This window comes from Podarcis pityusensis (assembly GCF_964106645.2).
Source record: "Podarcis pityusensis genome assembly, chromosome: 15".
Lineage (NCBI taxonomy): Eukaryota > Metazoa > Chordata > Lepidosauria > Squamata > Lacertidae > Podarcis > Podarcis pityusensis.
In genome coordinates, this window is record NC_138040.1 from 30,632,481 (window position 1) to 30,657,026 (window position 24,546).

General features: G+C 43.3%; 1 long non-coding RNA gene across 1 annotated transcript in view; it reads right to left on the minus strand.

Annotated features, from left to right (window-relative positions):
• Positions 1-15,362: 15,362 nt before the first annotated feature.
• LOC308464556 overlaps positions 15,363-24,546 on the minus strand; it is a 56,294-nt gene continuing 47,110 nt past the window's right edge. Inside the window, exon 3 of the long non-coding RNA XR_013980092.1 lies at positions 15,363-15,670. This is a non-coding gene — a long non-coding RNA (uncharacterized lncRNA). The remainder of the gene's footprint in view (positions 15,671-24,546) is intronic.

Below are 24,546 nucleotides of genomic sequence, written 5' to 3' on the forward strand. Positions count from 1 at the left end.
TTACAAAGGAGCCCTATGCACCGAGGAAGATCAGCACCTCTGCTGAACAGCTGCATAGGGCTCCTTTGGAAGCCGCTTCTCTGCAGGCAAGTTTCTTACAAAGGATGCAGGACCGGCGCCTCTGCTCATCAGACACACTGATTCTGATTCTTTGCACGTGGTTTCTCTGAATGGAAGATGCTTGCAAAGGACCATCCTGCACAACACAGGATTGGTGCCTCTCCTGCACAACTGCTCAGTAGAGGTGCAGATTCTGCACCTTTGCCTAGATAGAAAGGAGAACCAGGCAGGGGGCTTCTATCTGTTCCTGGTAGTCAGGGTGAGTCTTCACATTTTTGCAGGTGTTTCATGCCCACTGCCAACCTCTCTTTCCTGTCTGATGCCCCACCCTTGGCAGTCATGCATTGCCCTGGGCCAACATGTAGCAATATGTGCTTGACTTTACTCAACATGTCCAAACCTTGAGTCCCTCCTGAGCACAGCGAGCCCAAGGAGGACAAAGCAGCTGGTAGTTTAAGTCTTTGCTGACGTACCCTTACGGTGGCTCCTAAGGTGTAGCGAACATGCACACTTGCTTCTGGTGACTAAGTAGTTGGCCTCCCCTCCCTGGGCTTGTTGGTCTGAGCTGGACTGTTGGAGCAAGAGGATGACTGCATCTCCACCCAAACTTAAGTACCCTTGTCTTATGGGGCACACACAAGCAATCTGTGACTTCTCCTATATGGAACTTGTCATTGTGCCTGTCTCTTCAGTAACCTTTTTGTCCTGGGGGACGGCAGAGGAGGCAAGGGAGGGGATTCTGCACTCCCCCCAGGCATTCTCTTCCTCCACTCCTGGTGAATCCTGCCCCTCCTCCCTTCAACCCTGGTTTCTGCCTCACGAGAGGCACAAAACCCCATAAATTGCTGCCCTCTTCCCCTGGGTCAGCCTCTGGTCCCATGGCCTCTGCCACCCAATCTTTGGTGTCCTGCCAGTCCCTGACACCTATGCAAAGCAATTTCCCCTTATATAATGCATTTCTGTATTTTACCTTCACTGATATATGCATTTTTAAACACATTTTACCCTCGTGCCTTCACTATTCCACACATTACTTGGCTGGAGAACCGCACTGGAAAGTTCAGAGAAGTGAGAATTTGCAAAGGATGGCTGTGCTTCGATCCGCATGGTTTTGGAAAAGCAAATTCGATAAGAACTGAATCAGAATCCTCCCTCATTCCTAAGTCATCCCATGCACTCATTTCTTGGTAAAGCTCAAGCCAGCGAGGACTAAGGGAGAAAGGCACACGCAAAAGAAAAGCTTTCTGAGGAGATACATGCATTTAGGTTATTCAAACCATGGGAGACTTGGGAGAAACCCAGGGGGAGGGCTAACCAAGTTATGCACTGTAATTGTGTGATGTTAGAAGATGTTATTCAACACAGACAAGTGAAAGGGAATGCACAGTGGGAGGAACAATTAAACTATTCACACACCCTGATGGCTTCTGAATTAATTGTAGCCTCTCAGGAAAATAATACCGACTTCGCTGTGGACAACTTGATGAAGATGTCAGCAGCAATTAAGAAAAGGAGCACGTTGCTAAGGTGCATTAATATGGATATTGCAGGCTGTACAGGAAGGAAGGAGTATCAGTAGGGTGATCTTAAGGTTCCCCCTCCCCTGACGGTCTGCTGTTATTAAGATTACTGCTGCAGATCCAGATCTGTCCTGAGAAGTCCTCTTGCTTTGGTTCGGTACTTGCCTCCTAATGGATGGGGGTGGAAGTGGGCAAAGTTCATTAAGGATGCAATTAGCGGCAATAGGAAACTGTTCAATCTTTCCCCCCTTCCATTCATTAGGAATAACAGAGAGATAGTGACACCCACTCCTGGGAAGAGGGCCAGAGCACCAGCTCTGAACTTTTGATTTTCAGGCTGTGGACTATTTGACACACTTTTCCAGGCCGCATTCAAACCTTACCTTTAAAGTGCTAGGAAAGCACTTTAAACAGTCACAACATCCTCCAAAGAATTCTGGGAGCTGTAGTTTGTTAATGGTGCTGAGAGTGGTTAGGGTGCCCCTATCCCCCTCACAAAGGGACGCGGGTGGTGCTGTGGGTTAAACCACAGAGCCTAGGGCTTGCTGATCAGAAGGTTGGCAGTTCGAATCCCCGCGAAGGGGTGAGCTCCTGTTGCTCGGTCCCTGCTCCTGCCAACCTAGCAGTTCCAAAGCACGTCAAAGTGCAAGTAGATAAATAGGTACCACTCCAGCGGGAAGGTAAACACCATTTCCGTGCACTGCTCTGGTTCGCCAGAAGCGGCTTAGTCATGCTGGCCACATGACCCGGAAGCTGTACACCAGCTCCCTCGGCCAGTAAAGCGAGATGAGCACTGCAACCCCAGAGTCGTCCGTGACTGGACCTAATGGTCAGGGGTCCCTCTACCTTTTATCCCCCTCACAGAGCCACAGTTCTCAGAATTCCCTGTGAAGAGTGATTGATGGTCAAACCACTTTGAGAACTGTAGCTCTGTGAGGGGGATAGGGAACAACTCTCAGCACTCTGGGCAAACTACACCTCCCAGAATTCTTTGGGGGAAGCCATGTCTGTTTAAAGTGGTATTGTAGTGTTTTAAATGGGACCCCACTTGGTGTTGTTCTTCCTGTGTGTATCCCCTCCTTCCTCCATGCACATAGCACCATGTGTTATGTGGAAACCTTAAAAAGTGGGGGGCAGAGGGAGAAGGGAAACATAACAATGGTGATGTTTTGCAGCTGGGGGACAAAACATGTGGCCTGCCATCCCTTTCCACCAAACGTGCCCTCTACATAGGAAAAACATGTAGAAAAGGTAATGTTGTGTGTTGGCAAGTATGTTCCTGCTTGCCTCTGCGACGGGAGGATGATTGGCAGCTGGCAATGCATGTGAATCAGCCTGTGTTGAGGACTGAGGTTGATTTAAAATTCTTCTCTCATTTTCTTCTGATCTGGTAAAATTGGAGGTGCAATAAGTTGCTGGTATTTTTTTGTTTGTTTGTCTGCTTCTCTCTTTCTCATTGAAAGATGCCATACATGCCAAGCACCAGCTCATGCGTCCAAAGAAACTATCCTTTACCTTGAACCTGCCATTGCTCGGGGAAATGGGAAGCAATTACTTTCAGGGCTGACAATCTCTCTGTCAGGTCTTCACATCAGGCTCAGCTTTACCTCCAAGAAGTGGGATAGCGTCCTCATTATCAGTGCCCCTTCATGCTCCCCGCACAAGGGATGCCCTTTCAGAAGAAAGAGAAATGGCAATTCAATGAGCCCACTCCACGTAATGAGCACACAGCACCTGAGCCCTGAGCTGACCATGACTCTTCAGCAGGTGCAGTAGAAATGTACTGACCTACCCTATCGAATCATATATTTATGGGGGACACACCAAAGCACCACCATCTTCTCATGCTGCATGTGAGAAGCTCAGGCTAACAACCCAGCTGAGATGCGATCTAAACTAATGAGTGCACAGCATATAATTTTTAATGGATTGCAAAAAAATCTACAGCACAACTACTTTTGGAGCACGGAGTTCAAGGTGGCATGCATAATGCTCAATCCTGTTGTATCATTGCAACCTGTGGATTAAAGGTAAAGGGACCCCTGATCATTAGGTCCAGTCATGGCTGACTCTGGGGTTGTGGCACTCATCTCGCTTTATCGGCTGAGGGACCCGGTGTACAGCTTCCAGGAGGTCATGTGGCCAGCATGACTAAGCCGCTTCTGGCGAACCAGAGCAGCACACAGAAACGCCGTTTACCTTCCCGCTGGAGCGGTACCTATTTATCTACTTGCACTTTGACGTGCTTTGGAACTGCTAGGTTGGCAGGAGCAGGGACCGAGCAACGGGAGCTCACCCTGTCTCGGGTATTTGAACTGCCGACCTTCTGATCGGCAAGTCCTAGGCTCTGTGGTTCAACCCACAGTGCCACCCGCATCCCAACCTGTGGATTAGGTTAGGCTAAAAGTGGGCACACTTTTGGACAACTAAAAAAGAAGAAGAAATGCATCATCAACACCCCTCCCCCAAGGAGGACATGAATTGCAGGGCACAGATTTGCATTAAAAATACAAGTGTTAATGGACATGTATGGATGCATATTTAAAAATAATCACCATAATTTGCATGGAAATGCGGTACAATTGCACCACAGTGAGAAATAAGACTGCGACCAAGAGCGCTTCCAGACTGTTGCTATTTTCAGGTGGGATTCAATCACAAACCAGAAAATTCAGCTTCTATAATTGCATTTGATTTCAGGCAGTAAAAACTGTTTGACAGTGGGATGGACTCCCTCAGGAAGTGGTGGACTCTCCTTGGATGTTTTTAAGCAGAAGTTGAATAGGCACTTGTCATGTAAACAGTGGTACTTTGGTTTATGAATTTAATCCGTTCCGGAAGTCCGTTCTTAAACCAAAACCATTCTTAAACCGAGGCGCGCTTTCCCTAATGAGGGCTCCTGCTGCCAGTGTCCTTTCACCATTCAGATTCCGTTCTTAGACTGAGGTAAAGTTCTCAAACCAAGACACTATTTCTGGTTTTGTGGAGTTTGTAAACCAAATCATTCTTAAACCGGACTGTTCTTAAACCGAGGTACCACTGTAATTTAGTTGAGATTCCCGCATTGCAGGGGTTGGACTAAATGACCCTCGAGGTCCCTTCCAACTCTACAATTCTATTATTCTATGATATTGCACCACAAATCTACTTCCCACCAAAAGTTGACTTTTGTGATAAGGGAAGTGGTGGAGTAAATGCATTGGAAAGTGGGGGGGGGGGGTAACTTTTGCTTGCTGCAGCATCATCTAATCTCCCCACAAATGCACCAGAATAATTGCTCAATAAATAGCTTATGATGTCGAGCCAGCCTGCAAACTTTGGGCGGATGTATCAGAATGAATGTTCAATAAACAAATCCTCCCGAAGTGACCCAGATGAGCAGAGGAAGCAACCCAATCTGCTGTCCAGGTGCTAACTCTTTGTGGCTTGTGTAACTGTAGAGTTGCAAGGGACTCTAAGAGTCATCTAGTCCAACCAGCAGCAATGCAGGAATCTTTAACTGGGACTTGGAGTAGACAGCCCTTGAAACAGAGCTAAGTCCTCAGTATAAAGTAGGGCAGACACCCACCCTACAAAACAGAGAGTGCAGAATGCTCAGAGGATGCCTCCACCAGCCCTTTCCTACTCAACCTGCTTGCTTTCAATTTTCCTCTTTAGATGCTCCATCTAAGTGGATCTCAGGAAGCATCTCAGGCATTCTGAGCACATTCATGGCACACTCCAGAGGGAATTCTAGCATTACAGTATCACTCAGAGCCATCCAGCAGAGAGAGAAGAGCTATTTCCTCCTACAGAGGTTTATTTCATTACAGCTTGAGCTCAGCTGCTTTCTGCTTTGCATCCTCATTCGATTCTGCCTCTTTCCTCCCCCTGGCCCAGCACATATGTTTGTGCTCCTGACTCCGTCCTGAATATGCCACCTTTACCCATAATGCTTTTCTGTCTGTGTCCACAGGGGAAAGCTCTGTATTTATCTCTGCTGTGTTCAGGGGAAAGGACCTCTCTGACTCCTTGCTCCGCTCTCGCCTCCAAATGAGATTCTCCGCTTCTCTCAGGAAAACTCCCCAAACAACTCTGGGGAATATGTCTATCTTTTGCGCAAAGTGTGAATTTAGCAGTCAAGAAACTGCCTGGCACATTTTGAGACCGGCTCGATGGAACAAGCCAAGGAAGAAACTGCCACCATTTCTAGGCAATTCATCATTACGGGGATTTTTTCAAGAAAAGTGTTGCAGATTTCCCACAGAATGAAAGAAACTTCCTGCAAAAAACCCCAAAAGGATAATGAGTTCATACATTGGATATCTTGCATGGAGACTGATACAATAAAGACTGCATATATTTACTTTGGATCAGTGCAGATGGGTCACCTTTATGCAAGGCAGCAGGAACAAATAGAGCATTGCACCAAATGCATTCATAGAATGGAGAGTTAAAACTTTAGGCTTAATACCTTTCCAAGCTATTCCTGATTCCTGGGGGGTTAGACTGCTGTCTCTGTAATGCACTCTCAGATAATGAGCATATATGCATGAAGCAGAAACACAGTAAATCAATGTCAAAAAATGGAAAAAAATAAAGGAAAAATATTACAATATTAACCAATAAATACCTTGTGTGGGTGAAATGCATTATATTACAGTATATATCGTATATGAATGAATGTATTTTGGGAAGGGTTTCAGCTCAGTGGTAGAGCACCTGCTTGGCAGGCAAAAGGTGCAAGTTTCAATCCCTGGCATCTTCAGGGGATTGGAGAGCTACTGGTAGTCAGTGCAGGCTATACTGAGGTAGATGGACCAACAGTCTGATTCACGCTTCCAGATGCATAGCAGGCAACCTGCCTGCCTTTCTGGGCTTACAGGAATGCCCATCTGGAAATTTTAGGAAGTGCAGACACCCAGGAAGGCTACATAGTTCAGAACACCAGAAACATAGGCACCAACTCCTAGGGTCCTGGTCCCTTTGGTCCCTCCAATAATAAATTTTGTGGGGCAGTGGCCTCAATATTGATGACAATCAGGGGTGGAGGAGGCTGATCGCACAGTCGATCGTGGTGAGGCATGGTTTCAGCAGGTGATGGCTCCTGCTGCTGCTGCAGAGGGGAAGGAATGGGGAAGCAGCCCTGGGCCGATGGCAGCAGCTGCAGGAGGAGACCGAGAGCACCCAAGAGGAGGAGCCACCTGCCATTGAAGCGGTGCTACACCATTCGGCTCCTCCCAGCATTCCTGCAAGGGGTATGTGTGTGGTATCAGCACCCCATCCAATCATCTTCTCAAGTTGGCGTCTCTGAAGCAGAAAGATGATTTCTAGAATGAATGAAATGACATTCGCAAACACTACCTGATCACTTTGAAAGCAAGGTAAACGCACCAAAAACCCCAACAATGGCAATTTCCCCAAATGTTTCTCTTCCTTCTGAATACAGTTCCTTTTCTGGTCAGTTGTTGGATAAAGCTATAGCTATAGATTTATAGGGGACAACACTAGCACACATATAGTTGTGTGCACATCAGGCTTCTTTTCACTAATCCCAAAAGCGTGGTCACTGGGAATGCATGGCTGGTCAGTGGGCATGTTGGCGGTGGGGGACATAGCAAGGGGACATGGTCTGGCTTCCCAGCACCCAGGGTATCTTCTAAGTCTATAGTTCTAAGATTCTATGGTTGTCTTCAGCTAAGCCCTACTCAGAGTAGACCCATTGAAATTAACAAACCTAACTTTAGTCCATTAACTTCAATGGGTGTACTCTGAATAGGATTTAGCTTGAGACAATCCAATTTTTTTCCAGCGTCCACTTTTTTCTTCTTTAGCTTTTGCTAATGTTGTTGGTGCATGCTTAGTGTTGTTTGGAAATGACAAGGGGCAAGGAGTAGTTAATATGTTATTGCTACTACACTGCCGTGATTTTCTTTTTTATTTTATTTTTATTTTTTAATAATTTTTTTATTAAGGTTTTAAACAAAGAAAAAAGAAAAACAACACACACAATAAACAATACAAAACTTAACAATAAAAACAAAACATAACAATTAAAAACAAACTCTCTTTTCCATTTCCAATTTTAGATTACTTATTTTCTGGACTTCCTCATACCTCCTTTTTTGTATTCCAATCCACATTATTTGTCCAGCAGTTTCTTTTCCACTTTTTAATTCCAATCTTTAATTTAATAAAATGTTAAAATATATAACTTCAACTTTTTTTTTTTAAACCTAATCCTTGCTCTTAATGTCATATAGCTTTAAATTTTTCCCTTTTATTATCAAATTTCCATTTCTTTAAACATCTTTAATCTTAATCTTAAATCTTAATCTATCCTTAACTTTAACCTGTACAGCTGGAAACCACTTATTTTCAATCCAACATCACTCTAACATTCCTTAATTTTGCAGTGTTTCTGAAGATAGTCTTTGAATTTCTTCCAGTCTTCCTCCATCGACTCTTCTCCCTGGCGTGATTTTCTTTTTTAAAGTATTCTGTAAAACATCTGCAACTCACACCCTCAAGTTTCACAGAGTTCTGCTCTGCAAAAGAGCACAGGGCTCCTGTACTTTGTATACTTGTGCAGAAAATAGAATTTTGGCAGGTACGTACAGTACCTTGTGACACAGGGAGGTGAGCTGCAGCTGCTGGGTGTTCTTTATTCTATATACCTATTAAAGGTGGAAGAACCTTGCTTTGGAAATGATTGCTCATTTGTTGACAGCAGTAAAAGATGTCAATTGCTTGAGAGAATTTAACACATTGCCTCTTCTATAATGAATTGGCTAGTTTAGCGTATAGGACATTGTCTAAATGCTAAAATTGACTGGTAATTATATATGTATGCATAAAGGATGACAGGTAACCTTTTAAGGCAAGAAAATGAACATTGCTTTTGATGTTTTGGAACAGCAAATTGCAAGATAATCTAAAACCAGATGCTGTCTTGAAAAGTCTCTTGTTTGTAATAGGATAACTTTATAATAATAAGAAGTACTGGATAGAAAAAAATATAAAGTGAAAGGAGGAGTATTTTGTGTAACCCGGTAACATTCATTTTTAGAAAGATAGATGTAAGTACAATTTCACTTATATAGGTATTTTTCTACAATGTATTTATGGGGTGAGAGAGAGAGATGGAAAATTGAGATATTACTTAGATTTTAATCTATGTAGATCAGAGATGGGAAATGGAGGTTTTCCAGATGTTGGGAGACTCCAGCCAGCAAAGCCAGTAGTCCAACAACATCTGGATTCCCCATCCCTGATATAGATTTCTATAATTCTAATGTATATGTTTTAGTTCAAGTTAGTTTACTTTTATTTATAATTCTATTTTTATATTTTCATTGATGGGTGTGAACCTCCAAATAATAACACTGAGAGGCAACTCAGCCTTTAAAAATTAAACCCTATCCATTCGAATATTCCCTGGTAAAGCTTATGGCATTCTCTCCCTTTCCACAAATACCTTGGTAACTCTGTATACATGTGGGTAGGTTTAAAGACCTAGTCTGGATGTGCACTGGGAAGGTTGAAAAACTGTGTGCACACATGTCTCTCTCTCTCTCTCTCTCTCTCTCTCTCTCTCTCTCTGTGTGTGTGTGAAATTTGCATCAGTTTACAAAATTGTAGGTATTTGGTTGCTGGCTCTTCTGCCTTTAATAGCGATATGCTCTGAAAAATCATTCAGCGGGTGACACATCATGCAGATGAATGCTATCCCATGTGCCTCCCTGTCCACTGTGGTGGTGCTAAAGGCATAGCTGCAGTACCATAGTTTCAACAGTTGGTAATGCTTTACAGCAGGTGTGGGAAAGTTTTGACCCATCATATGTTGCTGAACTACAACTCCCATCATTTCTGCCCATTGGCCATGCTTGCTGGCACTGATGAGAGTTGCAGTTCAGCAATATGTGGAGGGTCAAAAGTTCCCCACAACTGTTCTGCTGTAACACAGTATCGTACCCCTCAACTGCTCCAGGGACATCCCATTTGGGGGCACTGCGGCCCCAAGAGATGCAAGGTGTGATCTTGCATGAGATTGTGGAGCCCCAAAATGTGCTGCAATCTCATGCAGGTCACATGAGTCATGCGGTAACGTGTCCCAGAAAATTCATGTCCTGGTTTTCTGTAACAACCTGTTGGAGGGTGTTCAATATTCCTGTGCATCTGGTCACCCCAGCCTTTGAGAACAAATGGAAAGCCTTGTTCCATATTTTTATGCTACTTGAGCTGCTTCCCCAAACCTCCCTCTGCCATCTTCTTTTGAGGCTGTCTTAAAAAAGCTAGCTAGGTCCGTTCCTGAAAGATTTTGTCAGAGAAGATGCCTGGGAGTGAGAATTATATGATAGATCTTTGCCCTGGAAGGATTTCCACTGAGGGGCCAGTTTGAGACTTCCCAAGCTCATTTATTTTCCTGGCGATTTGGGCCTAGGCCACCAGAGGAGAAAGGTAACAGCGTTTAACTCCTGCCTTCAAGGCATAGAGATTTTCACTGTGATGTATGGAATGACTGCCCCGTTCCTGCTGGGAACTGCTGAAACTACAAGCTTTTTCGCACACATCTAGCCGAAGAAAAGCAGATTTGACTGAGAGGGAGAGAAGAGGGGATGTGGAACTTGGTGACAAAAGGGAAGGTCAGCACGTGACTCAAATGAGCAAGTACATTGTAGACAGACAGGACCCCTGCTGCAGGTGTCCCATCCCTAGACACTGTGTCTTTCTGCTCCCATAGTGCAAAATAGTGGGGGAGGGGGGAGAGGGCCCATATGCCCTACTTTATAGAGACAGTCCTGTCTGAATGGATGTCCTGTCCAGATCTAACTTAAAGCATTTGTTTTTAGTTTTATGTTTTATTGGCAGTTTTAAGGTTTTTCCTTTTGTAACCCACTTAGCAGTTCTATTTGCAACCTATAGGTTTGCTTAGTTGGGAGAGCCCCTGACTCTTAATCTTTTGTCACGTTGGGCAAAAGATTCCTGCAATGCAGTAGGTTGGACTAGAGGATCCATGTGGTCCCTTCCAAATCTACAATTCTATGATTCTATTAAATTTCATTAAGTCAACAAATAAAATAAATACTCTAAATAAAAAAGAGAACCATACATGCCAGTTGCATTCATCCAACCTGAAGGTTGGATGAATCCATCAGCTTTCCTCCTGTCTTAAGTTTTCTACTTAAGCGATAAACAACTACCTGACATTCAGAAGACATCTTAAGGCAGCCCTGTTCAGGGAAGTTTTTAATGTGTGATATTTTAGTGTTTTTTGGTTTCTATGGAAGCTGCCCAGAGTGGCTGGAGAAACCCAGCCACATGGGTGGGGTACAAATAATAAATTATTATTATTATTATTATTATTATTATTATTATTCTACATTTCTGCGTTATTGTGCTTTTTTTAAACAAAAGTCCTCTTGAAGATTCATCAGCATTTTAGTGAGCATTCCTTCTAATGCACACATTTTTGTGTGCAATTTTGCATAATATACACAGATTGGCAAGTAGTTTCCTCTTCTATAAAGCATTTTTAGGTTATTTCCACTAAAACATGCTTTTAATGCACACTCCCCCCAATAGCTATATTTATATTTATATTTATATCCACATCTAAAATGCATATTATTTGGTTGGAGAACTGCATCACAAAATTGAGAGAATGTTCATTTCAAAGGAAATCTGTCTTCTGGTTTACACATTGTTTCAAGAACTGAAAATGTAGTAGTTTTGCATTAAAATGCAAACAGAACTGAATTATCCCCCATCCCGACTGGAGGATGAAATGGAATTTGACATGGGGACCTGGTGGCTCAAACTCTTATCTGCTCCACCAGAAGTACATACACAGAGTTTGTGTCTGTTCCCCCTGTCTCCTTGCAAAGCATCTTCTTGGTCCCATCTGTCGAAAAGGATGCCCTGGAACTGAGGTCCAGGAGTCGTAGGGCTTTCTGAGAGAGCAAATGAGATGCATCTATCTGCCCATCTGTCCCTGCTTTTTTGGTCCCTTCCAGATGTTTTCTGCCTCCTATTAGCTTTAACCCTTTCTTGATCTCACAAGGACTGGAGCGGATAGCAAAGGGCTCCCCGTCTGAGCTGCAAACAGAAAACAAAAAACCCCAGCCCAGCCATAAATTCTCCTTACATCCAGCAAAGCCCAGACATCCAATTAAAGCCATAATCCTATAAACCTGTCAGCAATCAAACAGGCTTCTTAAAATCAGGAACGACAGGTTGCTTTAAATCAATATGTCTAGGTAACAACTTGCAGTTTGTAGGGATGCTCTGACATACCATCTTTTGCTGCTGTGTGTCTGTTTCATGCCTGAAGTGAAAATAACAAAATACTCCACCTTCCTTCCTATTAGTTCTCCTTCTTATACTTCCCTCCCTGCTTCATCTCCTCAGCCCAGTAAAGGTAACATTGCTCAAAGGCTGAGTAATTATCCCATGTGATGTCGGGAACACTACACCGAAGGTGGTTTTCTTGGTTCATCCAGGTGACCAAGTTGTCACTCTCTTTCCCTTGTACAGTCTGTTTATTGAAGGATGGTTATATCATCACTGCAAGAATTGTTGGCTCCATCTGTCTCAAGGCACAATGTAGTGCACCTCCAAAGTGACTTTCCTGGGCATAAGCTTGGGCAGTGTGTATGGAGGTCCTGGGCTGCCCAAATGGCAAGATCCCCCTCTCAGGCAGAAGGAGACCCAATCATCTTAGAGGCAAACTGGGGAAAATGTCCAACTCAAGCTCCACTAGTGGAGGAGAAATCCACAGCACATTGTCATGATTTTTTATTGTTCCTTTGTAGCTGTGGCTGTAGCTGCCCCACACCTGACGCCATATGATGCCAGGTGTGGGGCAGGTGGGTGGGGTTTGGGGGAGGAAGAGCCTTGTGTGGGGTTTTAACAGTGCAAAGGAGACGTGCTTCTCATTATTCAGTAGATTCCCATTTTTCAAACTTGCACAAGTGCAACACCTCCAACATTCAGATAGTAAGAAACATGGACTGGTAATCTTTGAGACAGGTAAGTCATCACGAACCTGTCAGAGAACCTGTCCAACAATAAAAGTTCTTTAGGAGAACTTTCTGAAGTGCTTTCTGATGGTGAAAGCTGTTTGACCAGTGGAACGGACTACCGCGGAAGATGGCTGGAGGTTTTCAAACATAGGTTGAATGGCGATCTGTCAGAGATTCTTTAGCTGTGAGAGTCTTCCATTGCAGGGGTTGAACGAGCTGAGCCTTGACATCCCTTCCAACTCTACAGTTCTATGATTCTATGAATACATGAAGCTTCAGAACAAGGATATATGTGTTTGTGTTTGTGTTTGTGTGTGATTTGATTATAGGCTTTTATGGGTCAGTCACTAAGTCTGCTGTCTGGTTTGGTAGTTGTTCTTCCCCAATATTAAAAAAAAAGAACAACCAAAGTTCCTCAGGACTCTTTTATCTCCCATCTGCACACCATCCCAAATTCATGGCAGCCATTTAAAAGGCTTTGCACAGGATGCAGCAAGTGTGTGTGTGTGTGTGTGTGTGTGTGACTATTTCAGGACTATTTAGGGAAGCTTTAAAGGCTTTTTATTAGGACTATTTTTCACAGTCCTCCATGTGTAAAGCCAGATGGCTTGGTTTCTAGACATCCAACGATCCTCAAAGGGAGCCATAAAGACTCTAAAAAGACCTCAAGCAGCTTTTTGGTACATAAACAACTCCTCTGTTTTACCTCGATACACTCAAGGCTGGAAGTGATTGCTGTCTGCCCTACTGAGCTTTCTCTTGACCGGCTTATATACAAAACTTGCGCCAGGGGGATCTAATTGTTGCGACATAAATAGCCAGGCCACCATAGATGGCATGATTGGGAAACAGTCCCCTTTTGTGGGGAGTGAGTTTTTGCAAGAGCAGGAACTCAGAGGCTTTTTCCTGAGTGAGATGTTCCAAGAGATGTAATATGCCTTCTGCCATTTCTTGCTCTCCTCCTGCTCCTTCCTTGCAACAGTTATAAAGAAAACTACTAAGTGGAAAGTTTCTTTGCACTTCGAAAAGTAGCCTCATCACATTAGAAAACTCGACTTAACCGGAGGCAGCTGGAAGGAGAGGGGGAAGCAATTCCCAAAGGAAACGCTAAGCTACTGAACAGAGATTTATTGCATGTTCCTGTGAAAGGTTTTAAGACATACAGAAGATTATTACACTGAACGTGTTTGTGGTATGATGTTTTCTTTTCTGTTTAAATGTTTTGCTTTGTAATGAAAAACTAGGAAGTTCAATATGCTATTGTATTGTTTATATTATTTTGCCAGTTATGCTTTTTCCTATTCCCCCCCACCCACTCCTTTGAATACAAGTCTGTGCTTGTCTTTTGTATTCCGTATCTACAACTCTTGTCATCTTCTAAGCACCATTAGGGGCTTGTGGTGACATGACCCAATTGGAGCATCACCTCTGCCCCAGCTAGAAGTAAATATAGCTGGATGGGCAGAATCAGGAGGTGATGGGCAGGGCTGGTGGGTGCTTCTGATTTTTCTGCCAGCATATAACTAGGTAGATGGGCTGGGAGGAAGAAGACAGCAGCAGCAGCAGCAGTGGACTTACCAGAGTGGAACCTACTAACCTTTTGAAATAGTGAGGAAACACAGTGAAGGTGGTTTCTGGGCAGGAGGGATACCACCAAGGTTAAAACAGCCAAGGATACAGGCACTGAGTGAAGAAACTACAGGGCTCATCTAAAAATAACAGCTAGGCAAGATGATGGTGTTGTTTAATAATGGGCCTTTATTTAACGCCAGGATACTTTTTGATGAGCGGAGTCCCGGACTTCCAAACTAAAGGAATAAGGGACTCACCAGGTGTCAGATAGCAGAGGATCCAGCCCCCATGGCAGGTCGCCAGGAATGGATATGACAAGGAAAAGTCCTTACCAACGGCTTTTTATTCAGTACTGACAGAGAGAGGCTTGGGAATGCAGCCTCTTGGATTAATGGCATTGCCTCAAGTGAGTCTCCACCCCTTCCTCTCTCATGCGTCATAGTTATGGTTGCTGAAAAGTGCCCTCTGCCTTTGAGCTCTTTGCTCTCCTACTTGCAATGCTTGCCGGGTTCTGGGAGAGGGGGTATCTGGAATGCTTTCTAAAGACACTGTGTCCATCAGCTGTCCCCCCTCTGGTGCTTCGTCTTCCTTCTCTCCCATTATTTCCCAGCTTTACTCCTCATCTGCCTCTGAGCTGTGGCCTCCCTCAAACCCTTGTTGTAATTCTGAACTGTCTTCTTCATCTCTGGAAGGGTCAGGCTGGGGAGGCGGTTTCCATCGTTCCTCCTCTGCCCACTCCCTGACACCAGGGTTCCCCAAAAGTGGTCCCAGTTGAAGCAGCCCCACTTCTAGCTGGGTTCGCTATACAAAGCATGCAATTCAGAAATCATGCCACCTCCATTGACGTGTATAACGTAGTTGCCTTATACTGAGTGAGAAGATCGGATAGCTCTGTATTGTGCATGCAGCTCTTCAGGTAGACAACAATACCTTTTTTTCTGAGCCAGTTCAAAGACTCCAACAGTCTCAGAAGCCTTTTGTCACCCCCTAGGAACTAATGGAGCCATTGATTCCAGTGGAGGAAGTAAAATTAAGCTGCAGGAGCTATACTGGGAACAGTGTAGCAGATGTCTTGATACACATACAGCTGGCCATAACAACAAAAGAGCCTTGTAGCCTTTTAAACATGAATATATTTATTATAGCATGAACTTATTTGGACTACAGTCCACTTGATCAGATGCATAAAGTGTTATTCTTAGGTGCAGGTACATTTGTGCTAGTTCAATCTAAAAGTGGCAGCACTGAAGCTCTTGATGTATTGTAATTCAACTGTTTCATGTTTCAGTCTCCCTCTGAAGTTTCTTTGTTCAAGGATGGTCACTCTCTGGTCAGTCACAGTGCCCTGGGAGGCTGAAACATTTTCCCTACTAGCTTTCCTAGGTTGCCATTTGTCATGTCAGATTTGTGTCGATTCATTGTTTTGTATAGAGATGTGTATGCAGAAGGGCATCGCTGGCAGATGATGGTGTACATCACACTGGAAAATGATGTTGTGGGTGACATTATCAGGTCCTGTAATCAGGGATGTAAGAAAGCATCACATTACATTCAACCCTGTATTTGTCACAGGCAGCCCTGTTTCCATTCCAATGCAGTTCGCTTTTCGCCAAAACCAATATTAGTCACTTCACTGTGGAGAAATGCCATAACTTACATAATTTATGCAAATAATTTTGTAAATTGTTATTCCACCCCATTCATTTCAATGCAAAGGAAACAAAGTGCAAATGGGGGGAATGTAGTCAATTGCATACTGTTTGTGGACTGAAAACAACAACAACAAGGAATATCTATCATAGTCTCTGGATTGCATTCCATTCCAAACATCAGCAAATTCCACACTTGTTTTCATTTTTATCAGAATTCTTCAATATCCCTACCTGTAATAGTGCTGCCAAAGATAATGTGGGTGCAGAGTTGGCATCTGTGTACCGTATTTTTCGCTCTATAGGACGCACCAGACCATAAGACGCACCTAGTTTTTGGAGGAGGAAAACAAGAAAAAAATAATATTCTGAATCTCAGAAGCCAGAACAGCAAGAGGGATCGCTGCGCAATGATCCCTCTTGCTGTTCTGGCTTCTGGGATACCTGTGCAGCTTGTATTCGTTCCATAAGATGCACACACATTTCCCCTTACTTTTTGGGAGGGAAAAAGTGAGTCTTATAGAGTAAAAAATACGGTACTTATCTCTCCTGTATTTGTTGTCACAGCTCTCAGTTAAAACTACTCAAATATATCACCAGTGGTCTTCCTGGATAATGGCTATACAATATTCCACAAAAGCTGCTTCAAGCCAACCCTTGTGCGAGACAAGATGACTGCGTTGTTTGGCATATAGTAAGATGGTAACGTGGATGGAACTGAGCTTCGGGCAATGGCCATCCACCCTGTGTAAACAGGGAGCAAGGGAGTTTAAAAAAAGGTGGAATAAATACGGGGCTAAGACACAACCCTTGTTTACCCCTTTGTTGGCAATGATTTTGGGGGTTAGCCTGCCTAATGGGGAGCATTTCACCTGGCAGCACATGGAAGTGTGTTTTTTTCTGATGAGAAAGAGTAACTTTCCATCAATGTTCAATTTGGACAGTTTGTTCCAGAGCAGCTCCCTCAAAGCTCCTTTTAGGTACTAAGGTATCTCCTGCTATGTTTTGTTAACTGTGTTGTGTTCTGATACATGTATTAGATGCACTTTTTCTATGACAAAAAAGGAGATTGATTGATTGATTGATTGATTGATAATGGCATTTACTTCCCACAGGCCTTGAGTGGAAGGCCTGTGCTAACTTACAAACAGTTCCCAACCCAAGCAGTCACTCACCAGCAACAACAGGTCACGCAACAGAGATACAGACACAGGGACACAGGGTGGATGGGATGAAACTGTTTACACTCCATGCACTGGGTCAGATCAGGGAGAAGTATTTTCCAGTCTGGCTCAGATATATCGTATTCATTAAGCAAGATATAAAAAGCAATATATATTAAATAATAGTTGTCAAGATGAAAATAAAACTTCATGACTCCAAAACATTGCTAATTGTAGGTCAGGTTGCCAGCTCTCCTTGAAGCAATTTCAAGTTTGCTTTTCAGATACGCGCATAGTTAATTTATGAAAAATGTAGCTAGAATAATACAACTAACTTTGAGGTGTCTTGAAAAATGAAGACTCTATTATGTTTATGCTGGGGGCACACGAGATGTGCTGGCTTCCAGAATCTTGGACTCTTTCCTATTTATCTGCAAAACTTCAGAATCTCATTTCTCCCCATCCCCCAAAAGCACCATACCTACAACCTGAGCCTTTTAACAGTGTGCTGGTTACCGCAACAAGCTTTGCGTAGCTTTTAGAACAAAGATGACAACTCACTGCCCTCCAGATCTTTCTGGACTCTAGCCAGCCTCACCAAACATGGCCATTTGTCAGGGAATATGGGAGTTGGAGTCAACCCTCATCTGAAGGATCACTGGTTCTTGATTTCTGTTCTAGAGTTTCCATATCCTCCTCATCTTCATGTGAATATCCCCAGAAGCAAATATTCAGAGTTAGCAGACTTATCAGTTTTGCTCCACTAGCTGTGCAGACATGAAACCTGGACTTGAAGGGGAGTCCTGATATTGGTAGAACATCAGGGATTGGGTACCTGTGACCCTCCAGATGTTGTAGACTATAACTCCCATCCTCCCTGCTGGCTGTGGCTGATGGGAGTTGGAGTACAACAGTATCTGGAAAATGAGAGACTCTTCAAACCTGCTGCAAGTTATGGGTGCTGTACTCTGCACACACCCAGCCAAGGAAGGCAAACAGCCCATAGTTAATTCTTTATTGACAAAAACACACACTTACTGAAGCTCTTAAGGTGCACCAGATACACACACACACACTTCTAGAGTCTACGTAGCTGGCATTAACTTTCCCAAGTGCCCACTGGAGCAGCTGAAAAAACAGTGGGGCTACACACACACACACACACACACACACACACAGGGCTTATGTACCCCCATCTGACAGAGTCTGCACATGCTGCTTGAGACTTCCCCTGCATGGAAATTGTTGCTGTGCTTCCCTCTATAAGTCCCTTCTGGTTCTAGGAGACAGTGGGGCAGTAGATGGCAGGGATTCAACCAGCCTGCCCTTCACTTGAACATAAATCACTGCCCCCCTCTCCTGGGTCAGCGCCTGGGCCCCCTGCCTTCTTCATACCCTTGTCAGAGCCCTGCCAGTCCCCGACATACTGTTTACAATAGGGGGATTCATCCATTTGCTGTTTAGTTGAACATACTGTTTTCTTACTAAATAAAACGACAGTCTTAGCACAGTTTTATCTTATTTTATTGCTTGGGTTCATCCTGTTTCATTTTAATATTCAGAGGCAATAGTTTGTCATAAGTGAACAAGTTTTGGCAGTTGTCGAAACACGTCTCTCCCCATGCCCCACAAAATATGGAAAGTGAGGGCCAGTTCCCTGTTCCACAACATGGGATTTTATTAAACCCCAGGTTGACATTTACTGAAAAGTGAAAGCATATTTTTGATTATACACTAGTACACTCATAAGCAGCTTAATTTTGCTCTGCTTTAGCTAGGAACTATGTAAATTCCTTACAATTCATATTAAAATTTAACTTGATGGGCAGCTCAGCCTTTTGGCCTGAAACCTTCCTTATTTCTTCCTTTCATTACTTCATACATTTGCTTCCTTTCACTGTGCCAATAATAAAGACTAAGAAATGGGCCAGATGAGCTTCCCCCCTCATTTCTTCCTGGTCTTTCCACACATCCCAGCAAATTGTCTGGGCAATCAAAAGAAGAGAGAGAGGGAGAGAGAGTGAATGATTCACAGAAGGAAGGAAACTTTCCATTTCTGACTGAGTCAGAAGCTAAACATTAGGAGGACGCATCAGATGAATGCTGAATTAAGAACCAAAGTGGGTCTGCTTCCTATAGATTTGGATCTTTCCAAAGTGCCTTAGAATGGGGACCACTGAGGCAGTTTAGGGTGACTCAAAGATTCAGGTGTTGTTGTTTTTAAATTGTGCAGATAGCATGTTGGCAAAAACTTGAACATTTCTCCACAATCTTGTCGTATAAGGGTATGGAGAGAAGGTGAGGATGGAGTGCTCTTTCATGATTAGCTTCATACAAGGCCAGCCTACCCATGAGGTGGGGTGAAGCAGCCACTTCAGGTGGTGGAAACTCCCCTCAGGTGCCGCAGCTGTCCTGCTGCTTCCACCTCCAACAGAGAGGCAGTGAGGGCATCAGCATCTATTTATGGTGAGATCTTGCAAGATCTTGCTGAACTCTCATGAGATCTCACCAAAAATTCATGAGGAGGCTCACTTGGACTCCACATCTACCATCACAAGTCACACCATAATTTGTAGTGCTTTTGGCAGCCATGACGATGTACAAGAGTATGATATTCCAAAAACTTCATCAACCAAATACATGCTTTTACTATTCTGCTCAAATACATTCTAATCATATTTTCTCTATTTATCTTAAACTTCTCTGAATTCACACTACCTGCTCTGTCCCCTCCAAATTTCAACTAATTAAAGAACATTAAAGTCCTCACATCAAAGAGTGTGGATTTCAATTGAATTTGTCTAATTCTCAGCTCATAGCTGGGCTATGAAGAATGCATCTCCTCTCCCTTTTGTGTGCATTTGTAGTTTAGTATTTTGGTGATACCTCTAATTTAGTTTTGGTGCTGAAGGATACAGCATAAATAGACTCAATTTTCTCTGGTGCTGCCAAGTTCATGGCATGCCCTCCCCTCATCATTACGTATATTTTGACATCATTCCAAGACATACATTTTTTTCACAGGTCTTTGCAAGTGGAGGACGAGATCTGAGTATTCGTTCAGTTGCAGTGCTGCTGCTGTTTCAGACTCCTTTTGATTCGGTTTAGTGTATGGTTGAGTCAGGTTTATGCATTACATGGTTTAATGGTTGTGTTGGGTTGTATGGAATATGTTGCACTGCGGGACTGCATGGTAAAGGGTGGACAACAAATGCATATAAATGCATAAATAAAATACTGCCATGGGGATGGCAGAGCAGCAGCCTCACGTGTTTGCTGCAGCCTCATAAAGGATGGCAGGATGGAAGAGTGTGATAGGAGAAGCAGTAAACATAGAGAGGAAGACAAGGAGGAAGGATGGCTGGCAAGTACCAAGTATGCAGAGTAAGGAGCAAAGAGTGGGAGAACCTCTGACCTAGAAAGACCAGGGGAACAGAATACAAAATCAGAGGGAGAAGAAAAACAGAGGAGGGAAGCTTGCACTTATAAAGACAAAAGAGGGATAAACAATGAGGCAGCTGTGATGATGATGATGATGATGATGATGATGATATATTATTTATACTCTGCCCATCCGGCCAGGCCTCCCCAGCCCCTCTGGGCGGCTTCCAACAGGATATTAAAAACACAATAAAACATCAGTCATTCAAAACATCCCTAAACAGGGCTGCCTTCAGATGTCTTCCAAAAGTCAGATAGTTGTTTATTTCCTTGACATCTGATGGGAGGGCGTTCCACAGGGCGAGCACCACTACCAAGAAGGCCCTCTGCCTGGTTCCCTGTAACCTCACTTCTCGTAGTGAGACTTCCGGGGTGGCACCATCAGCAATGGCGGACTCCCTCTGATCTGGAGGGACTAGCACCACACGAAACGGATCTTTTCCGCTACGGCGAAGCGAGGACCCTTTCAAAAATCACAGGCGGGTGAAGCCTGTGACCATGGGACTCAGCGGGCACCTTTAGCGCCCCCCAACCCACAAAGGAACCCACTAACGGGCTCCGGAGCGAAGAGGGGGAAGTGGCGCGGTACTGAGAGTCAACTGCTTCTTCCGTGGAGCGAAGCCGTAAAGCCGTTGCCGGAGAGCGCTGCCTTTTTCCTGGCCTGGGACAATTTGGCTTCTAAAATAATCACCTGTGAGTACTTAAATTTCGGACAATTGGACTTTAAATAAGGACTTGCGAGCAGAAAGGAAAATTGGACTTAAAAGTTTACCCCAATTTGGCACTGAAACGGGAAGGTCTAAACAGGAAGTCAGCCTTCCGTTTCTTTGTAGATAGATTAAAGCAAAGACATGGCAAACTAGAGCTCAGAAAATCCCTTCGGAAGCAGGAGAAGAGGGGGGATTTTTTCGGACTGTTTAAACCTGCAGAAGTGTGGGTAAAGTAAAGTAACTTTCCACCGTCCTGATCCTGGAGCGGGGTGTCAGGACTGACGTTTTTTGAAGCTCATTGACCAGAGACAAACGTTTTTGACAGATAGCTATAAGAAGAGAAACATTGATTCCATTGTTCCCCTTCGCATTTTAAAGGAACAAATATTGACAAAATATCTGAAAAAGGAAACTTTGTTGTTAGACTTGTCTTTAAAAGAAAGAACAAATAGAAGTTTTCCCCCTAGAGGGAGACTGTGAAACTGTAACCAACTCCGGGGAGCTTGCAGCTGTTACAAATTACAATCGTGGGAATAGACTTCTGACCTTGCAGAACAATGTATTCAGAAGCTCTGTTGTGTGCTTTCTGTAAAACAAATGCCCTACTGGAACAGCTACATGAGAAGACGGACTTGATGACTGATGCGATCAGAAATTTTGAACAGGAAGTGGGAAATTATATGGAGCCCACCCAGGAATTAAATCAGGAGTGTGCCCTGACAGAACAGATGAGGGAAGAGGATGTTGCTGAACCTCGGGCGCCAGAGATGAAGGGAGCTGTGGCCCAGCAGGAACATGAGTTCTTGGATCTGACAAATGAACTTGGAAAAAGCCAGATTTGGAAAGATAAAGTTTGGTTTGGTTTGGAAATGGGGGGTTGGATAGACCCCCCTATGCAGGGATGTTTGGACTTTTCAAGTCTGGCAATGGGCCGTGAGATGTTTGGGGTTGTGGGGGCTCCTAATTTTGGAGGGATTTTGAAACATGTTCTTAAATACCACATGAAGTTTAGTGTGGACTATGGAAAAGGGGCTGATTTGTCGTGAAGGGTCAAAAACATTGTTAAGCTGGAGTTCCCACGAGTGAAAGGAGCAGGAGACAAAGGAAAATACAGTTATAAATATGAAGAAGAGCTGCGGAAGGGACATGGAAGAGACTTAAGGGCCTCGGATACAAGGTTACCAGGTTAATGCGCTAGATCGATGGGATAATAAGGACTGACAAAACCCGGGACCAGGAGGAAGGGACGCTGGATGAAGATTGGATTGTTTTTATTTCTTTTTTTTACTACTAGGATTGTTTTATAAAATTGATGAATGTTAGAAAAATGTTGGAACGAAATTACTTGGCTTTAGCAAAAATGTTTAAAGAATTATGTAAGAATATTATGGTTATGAGAAGTTGGTAAAAATAAGATTTAAGTTTTAAGCTTTAAAGTTCTTTATAGTAAAATAAGATTAAAATAGATTAAGGTAATGTAATGACAGAATATTATGAAATATGGAAGGATTTGCTGCGACAATTAACAACTAGGATACAAAAAAAGGGAGGAGGAGGAGGTCAAAGAAAGAAGGTAATGACAGTTGAGGATTTGAGAAGGATGGATTTGTTTTTGAGTGTTTGTGGTGTATTTTTGTTTTTTGAATTTGTATTGTTTGATGTGGTTTGTTTTTTCTTTGTTTTTTCTTTCTCTTCTTCTGCTTTGTTCTCTTTTGTAATTCTGAAAATTTTCAATAAATATCATTAAAAAAACAAACAAACCCTCACTTCTCGTAGTGAGGGAACCACCAGAAGGCCCTCGGAGCTGGACCTCAGTGTCCGGGCAGAACGATGGGCGTGGAGATGCTCCTTTAGCTACACTTCTAAGAGGAACAGCTATACTTCTGAATACCAGCTAATCTTCTGCTTGGATCCTGCTTTTGGGTTTCCCACAGTCATCTGGTTGGCCACTGTGAGAAGAGGATGCCTGATCTGGCAGGCTCTTCTTATGTTCTTACATTGCTATCTCAGAGGTGAAACAAGAGATAGCAAAGGGAATTTTGCAAGCATTGTGTATCACAAAAGGGACACTGTGGTGAGAAAAGTCCTTTCCTTCATGGGAAGTTGAGGGTCCACCAGGGGAAACCTGGAGTAAGGAACCATTCTGGAATTCTGATGGCTCCCTTGGGGGGTGTTAACAAGAACAGGAAGCCTGACAGATGCATTGAACTAAATATTTAATTTAAATAAATAAGTTGTTCTTCTATGGCATCTGACTTTTCTTGATGCCCCAAACATGATGTGAGAGAATGAGATTCCCCACAGACTACTAACAATGGGGGAATCAGTCTATCTCTGGTCTGTATTCCTTTCCCAGAACCTCATTCAACATCTGTTTGCTTTATCTCATTTCCATACTAAACTGCATATAAACATTAAAAGTTTGCATTTAAATACATATTTTGAAGCATGTTTGCTTTCCAATATGCATCTCTAAATGGATTTTCTTCCAGACATGCATTTTAAAATGTCTTTTGATACTTTTTTTTTTTTTTTAAAAAGCTGAAGACTGTTTCAGAACATTGACAAAGTACAGAATCTGGTGTGTAATTACCGTTAGTATGGGAGGTGCATATAAGGTCCATTCAGATCAGATTCCGTAAAAAACTGACTTCCCAGGTATCCTTACAGATACCTATTCCTAATAGCTTCGTAATAGCTTCCTGACTTCCTGAGGATCGTTAACAGGTAGCCAATCATTTTATCCTTGCAAACTCTCAGATCATCCATTTCTTTAAGTATGTTATATATAGATTTAACTTTTAAAAAGCATTTTTCCAATTATTCCATGCTCCACGTTGATGCCTGGAACCTGGAGGCTACAAATTATTTTACCAAGAAGGAAACGACTGCTTTGGCTAATCGGTATCTGATTCTGCACCCTAACATACTCTTGGGCATGGCGCTTGCCTCAATTTCCCAATGCAGAGAAAAATTAATTTTTAATAGACAACTGCAAAATTGTATGTGTTTCCTTAAACTGATAACAACAACAGCAGACTTTGGGATTATTATTATTTTCTTTCTTTCTTTCTTTTTTTTAAAAAGGAAGACATTTTAAACTAATCCTGTTAGGCAATGAGGGAAGTAGAATATTTTTTTCCCTTTCCACTAATGCTAAGTCTGAAGCAGATTAAATGCATCTGCTAGAATACATCCTCTTTATGAAGAATTTATAATGCAGGTTGTTATGGCGGGCAGGGGAGCAGAGTGCTTATTATCAGATTATCCACATTTAATGAGGCTGACCTAATCCCATCAGCCGTTGCCTGTGGCAGGTGAGAGTCACCCGGTGCTGAGAGGTTAATTCAGAGAGGTGGTTTGCTTTGTTTCCTTCTGCAGAGGTGCTAATGGTTATGTGCAGGGTGGCTTTGGAGGGGAGGCGGGAC